Raw genomic sequence first — 6,364 nt, forward strand, 5'->3', positions numbered from 1 at the left:
GCAAAAAAAAAAAAAAAAAAAAAAAAGGATCGGGCCCAGGCAGGCAGGCAACAGACAGAGAGCTTGGAGAACAGGTTGGAAACTTTTGAGGGTCTAGTGGAAGGAAGAAGTAAGTGAGTGTAAGCATGGGGATTTCAAATACTCAGGAGGATATTTGGAATGGCGATTTGAATTGGTAAGTGGCTGTTGAAAGACAAAGCAAGTGATATAAGGAAAGAGCAAGTGATTTGAAGGAGAGTGAAGAGTTAACTCTGTAGTTGCTGGAGGGAATAGTAGTTGAACTTTGTAAAAATGCTAAAGAGAAAAGTTCTTGGTGTTTTTTTTTAAATGTTTGTAAATAAATTCAGGCAAAGAAATTATTAGATTGCAATCATTTGGCTATGAACAATTTTGTTGAATTAGCTAAAAAAATGTATACAGTGCTATGTAAATGAAAATTTATTAGGCTCTAAGGCACTATAAGTGGTGATGTTTTCTTTCAGTGTTTAAAAGCAGGAGTTAAAAGTAAAAAGCAAACCAGAAAGCATCTGTATTAATGCAAATTATCTAACTGATAAGGTAGAGGCCACTGAAATCTGGGCTGTCTATGAAACACATATAAGACAATATGGGGTAATTCCCTTGTTTTGCCTGAAATCAACAAGGGTATTTGTATATTTTAAGCAATGATTGACTGCCCAGAAGGGGTAGACCTTTGTTTTTGTCTTTCAGATAATCAAAGAAAACTAATGCCAGCTAAACAGCATTCAACGTACCATGATTTACTGGCAGAGTAAAAATTATGTTTTGTGTTCTATGTTCTGTCTTGTGGTGTCTGTCTCGTGGTCAGAATTGTTGTGTTTAATATTTTCATGGGATGGTCTGGTTTGAAATAAAGCAGAAGGTTTGAATTGAAATGCAGATATTTGTTTTGTTCAACTTAAAATACAAAGTGTTTGGATACATCAGAAAAATGTGATATACTAAAGTCTTATGTATTTTCTTAAGTAAAAGAAAAAAACTGCATTGGCCAAATTGCATACTAACAGTCTTTGGAAGCAAGGACATAAAAAGTTAACCCACTCCCCATATTGTACATGGGATCCTTCTGGCTACCTCAGATTTCTAGCCAGAGGGCTGGGGATGGTGGGAAGCTATTGGACTAGAGGTTGTATTGAATCAACTCATCAAAGTGGGTGTGCTTGTCCTGGCTTGTTGTTCCAAAGCTCTGTAATAAGGTTATTTTAGTAGAAGGGTATATGTGGCATACATTAAATAATAAGACTAATGTACTGTATAACAGCAATGTGTATGTGTTCATTGTTAACAAAAGGCGTATAAGTAAAAAGTAAAAGTTTCCTTTGTAGGTTAAAAAAGGAAGCCAAAAAGGGAAAAAGGAAAAAGAACGAGTTAACTGAGAAAAACTTTAATTAGCGAGCTCAGTCCAAAAAAAAGATACACTGACTTCGTTCAAGGACACTGTTCACAGTTAGCCAAGTTTTAACAACCAGAAAAGGGGGGCTTGAATATACCCAAGCAGATGTAAAATCTGCACAGACACTAATGCAATGTGTTAGGTTTCCTTTTTACACAGGTAAAGACGCACTACCCGAAGACCCTAGCAGCCCTGCCACTCCATGGAACCTGGAGACCGGATCAATGTACAGGTCCACCAACGAAAGACTGCTTTGGCTCCATGCTGGAAAGGCCCTTATTGAATCCTGCTGACTACCAACACCGCTGTGAAGTGCCAGAGACTGACTGCCTGAACCCAGGATTCTCACTGCAAAAAGACCCCTCCACATCAGGAGAATTCTCCTACTGATAATTAGCCTATTCTTTCTTCTAGTTCAACTGTGCTTCTGGACAGCAGGGAAAAAGGACAAGGTGACGTGCTAGCTAACCTCTCCCTTGTCCACTGACAGACCAACTGTGCCTTTGAACTTTTCTAGAAGAAACACTCACTTCACTGACACTGCCAAAGTCCAGGAATTCCTGACCAGAAAGGACATTGAGAACTGACCCTGGTGAAGAATCGAAGAATTATACACTGGCAGGAACAAACTTGTGGGACCCCTGCTTGGGAATGTGGTATTAATTGAATGTTGGGGTTTATTCTACAGGCTGCGCCCTGTGTTTTGGATAAATCCTTTAGTATGTCTTGCCCTCCCTCATTGGATTTTAAATGGTATTGTCTTTATCCAGTTTTCAGATCACTTTTACATACCCAGATTGCTCACAAGGGGCTGCCATTAGATTAGCACAACAAAGAGCCTGGGTTATTTCCTATAGAAGGAAAGGGAATTGACCAGATCCCTGTGGGCTGGGGCCAATAGTGTTGCAGTCATCTGAATTATTTTTCAAAGGCCAAGAACATAATAAGAAATTGGGCCGACTAGAAAGGGCCACTAGCCTTATTTATGAAGTTCAGCTAACCCAAGTATACGCTGAAGTTGGTGAGTTACATGTCATTTCCACCCTTAGTTCTACGACCCAGAAGTTACTGATAGGGATGGTATTAAAAATCACTGAGACTGGGAAGGCATTGCAGTGGGATCTAGTATGTTTAAAATTTCAGGATTTCCTGAATGACCAGCTGATGGCCATTTGGAGTGATCTTGAGCACCAGACTTGACCCACTGCCCTTACACACACATCAGAAGTACCATCTGATCTGTGGTCATGGAGACATACTTGGACACTTTCTAAATGGAAGTGTGAACATTTACAGTGCTCCTTCCAAGCATATGGACCGGTTAGGGTGTGGGCTCCCACATACCGAATCCTGCCGGGTCCATGGGGAGGATGCATATGGGACTAAATTATTCACTGAGACATCTGGGAAATTAAACCACTGGGTATACCTACCTGAGTTATAGTCAGTGCCCCGATCCCTTCGTTGTTAAATGAACAAGGTTCCACTCTTTTGTCCATGCATTTATACCTGGGTTGGGGGTGACTAAGCTTAAAAAAAAAAGCAGTTGTAAATATTTCTGCAGAGCTTCATTGCTTTTTGGCCTCAAAGTGTGAGAAAACTCAGCCAAAAGGTTTGGTGAGTATTCTCAAAGGGGGGAGTTGTTGGAAAATCATAGTGCTAATGAAGCCTTTCCGTATTAGGCCTGAGTAAACCAAAGTTATGTTATGCTTGTCCAAACTGTGTTGGAAAGCTTACAGAACTCATTAGACTGAAGGCCGTGTATCTACCTAAGTCAGCTATTTCGCTTATCAGTTTTGTTTGGCTCCCCAAGTATATGTTGGCTCCCCAAGTGTATGCAGCTGCGTTCACATGTATGCATCCAAAGTATCTAGTACAAAGGGTCAACGGATGTATCTTGTGTCCCCTTCAGAATGACAAATGTATCCTCAACAGATGTATCTTGTAGGCCCCACAAAATGATATATGTATCCTGCGTACCCAATTATCCCCTAATAGATACATGTACAGGGTCTATAGGTCAACCAAATGACGTAGACAAACGTAGGCTAAGTTGTTTGTTTCGGGGTATAAAGGTAAGCCCATCTGGCCATGTAAGGTGTGTCTCTTTCTCTGGCACTAGCCGAGAGGAACACCCGCTCAGCTGACCGATCAATAAAGGGTGTGGTACTTGTCTTCCTGTCTCCGTGCCTCCTTGGTGTAATTAGGTAAGCTCCAGGGGGAAACGAGCCCTTTTGGCTAACACCATCACTGGACCCTAGGTGCAAACACTCTTCTGAGGCACAGAAGAAAGTAGTCACTGGTTGTAGCCCAGCCTGACCCTCCCCTCACCTGCTCAGGCACCCCCACACTGGCTTTGGCCCAGGAGCCCCTACACTCCCTCCCTCCCAGTAGCTTCAGCCCTCTACTGTCTCTTCCCAGGAGCCCCGGCCTGCCCCACTCCAGTCCTCACTTCTTATCCTTCCCTGCCGGCGAGCCTCGGGGCCATCCATCCCACTTCCCAGCCCCCAGCACTGAGGGGAGCAGGCGCCTCAGCCACCTTGACAGCACGCTGAGGTCCCGGCGTGCCAGAGCAGGACCCGAGTGCCGCCCCAGGAACGCTCCCAGTGACCAAGTGACCCACACTGCAATGGCCGCGTGGCAGCCGGTGGGCCAAACCAGCAGAACAACGGGCCAGGCGGGTTAACAAACGGCCAGGTGGTAAGCCTAGCAGCCGGGCCAAACCTCAGCAGGGCTGTCACCACTCATGCAAGGTCACGTTGCCCCTCACACAGATTTGGCCCAGACGCCCCTTCGCCATGACGAAGGCACAGCCGGGCCTACATTGAGTGAATGTCCTGGTGCATGGGGTCACAGCACCACTCCGGTTTTTTATCCTGTGGTTGTGGGCTGCCCCACTCCCTGGCCTATGATTGTTTTGGGGGGTGAGGATCATGAATTTGGGCCTTGTTTGCCAATGCTTTAATCCAGCCATGAATGTATGTAGAAAACAACATCCATGCACACACCCTACGACACACCGCGGGCTAGTTTAACGGGGGCACCTCCATTAATGGGAGCTGCTGCTTTCCATCCAGTTTCCAGGACACAGATTTATCCCTATCCACAAACCTACCAGCCCATTTGGCATTTGCTGGCAGCCTCGCTATTAGCCCCTGCTGAGGGGCCAAGGACGGGATGGGCACGGAGGCTGGACTGTCCCCTCACCCTTAGAAAGCTCTGCGCTGGAGACGCATGATAGGGAAGATGACACTAAGATGTTTCTGCTCTGCCCATTCTATAGCTAAATAAAAGGCTTCAGTCTCTGAACCTGACATCTTTCAGGGTCATAACATTCATAGGAAAATACCTATATACACCTCCTCAGCAGGGCGCTGCCATTCTGGGTAGTCAGCTTGCACCTTAGGCTGGAGGAACTATCTACTTTAGACATAGGTGTTATGAATGGTGCCTGCACACACACACACATCAGGGGTGTGGGGGAGAGGCTGAACCCAGAACTTTCAGCACCCAAACCACAGACCTGTACTACTTGAACTAAAGGAGACTGACCTCTATAAGTCCCATATAGTAGCAAGTCGTATAACTACCAAGACCAGCCACTAGAGGGAGACATAATCGCGCATGCACCCTTACACAAGGGAGTGTATTACATAGTTCCCTGGTACCACAAGCTAGTTCTGAGTGTCAGAGGTCCCAGGAGTTCAAGTCTGTCTAAGAGGACATTGAGAAGCAAACTGTGGCTATGTACACACCACGGCCATGAACGGGGATTGAGCTCACGCTAGGTCAGTGTATTACACCCCAGAGACGTAACACACAATCCTAGCTGATGCTCAGGCCTTGAGTGAAAGCGCCTGATTCTGACTCCCCCGAACACACTCACGAGTCTGCTCCAGAGGAGCCATGGCTGACGGGATGCAGCCGAAGAGTCAGTAAGAGCAAGCCCTGCTTATGTACATATGTGTATGAACCTGTTCTAACAGGGCCTCCGAAAAGGGAAAAGTCATGCCCCGGGAAGGTGGCCTTTCAGCCATTAACAGAAAGGAAACGTTTGTACATAATTCTGCATCTGCAGTGCATTTACGCACCCATCTGGGTGGGTTAGACTTATATTACACGGCAGATTTTTGCCCCGTATTTGTAGAGCATGATATTGTCAGGGAATACTGAAGGGGGAAGGGGGGGAGTAACTTTAGTCTCAATTTTGAACTCACAGGTCGTCCCGTCCCCTAGTATCTCTGTCTTTGTTGAAGCGGTGGTGGAACCATGCTCTGATGTGATTTAATGACCTGGTATATTGCTGCAAAAGCATTTCTGGAAGACGTCTCCATAATATACTGACAATATTTTTTGTGAAAAAAGCCAAGTGTGCGCTAGGTTGGTATATGACACGCCGCAGGACTGCAGGGGCAGGCCAGCTGCCGTCTGCGTGCCCAGGGTAAGTGCTTTGATCACCCAGCATTTTCTGTGCTTAGTTAACAATTAATATTTGGGTTTTATTTACATTGGGAGGCTAGAGTGTGCGTTACTCTGATTGATATGAAACACATCAAGGTGAGCTCCTCACAGTGTCTTGGACATAATGTCAGATGGAAACCAAACTTGCTTATTATTAATTTTTTGTGAGCCAGTGCTTAAGCTGGTATAGTTCCATTGTCAAATTACAGGGGCAGATCTCGTCCAATCTGCAGTGTGGCCAGTGGTTAGAGTGGTAGGAGGCCATCGTTCCATTTCCAGCTCTGCCAATGGCCACCTGGGTGACTTTGGGCAAGTCACTCTGCCGCTCTATGCCTCAGTTTCCCCATCTGTAAAATGTGGATAATGATACTGACCTGCTTTGTAAGTGCTTTGAGATCTACAATAAAAAGCACTGTATGTTTTACATCCCATACAAATAATACAGTATACGGATATCTGAATGGAACACAGCATGTGAGATGAATTTGG

This window comes from Mauremys mutica, chromosome 11 (assembly GCF_020497125.1).
Source record: "Mauremys mutica isolate MM-2020 ecotype Southern chromosome 11, ASM2049712v1, whole genome shotgun sequence".
NCBI lineage: Eukaryota > Metazoa > Chordata > Testudines > Geoemydidae > Mauremys > Mauremys mutica.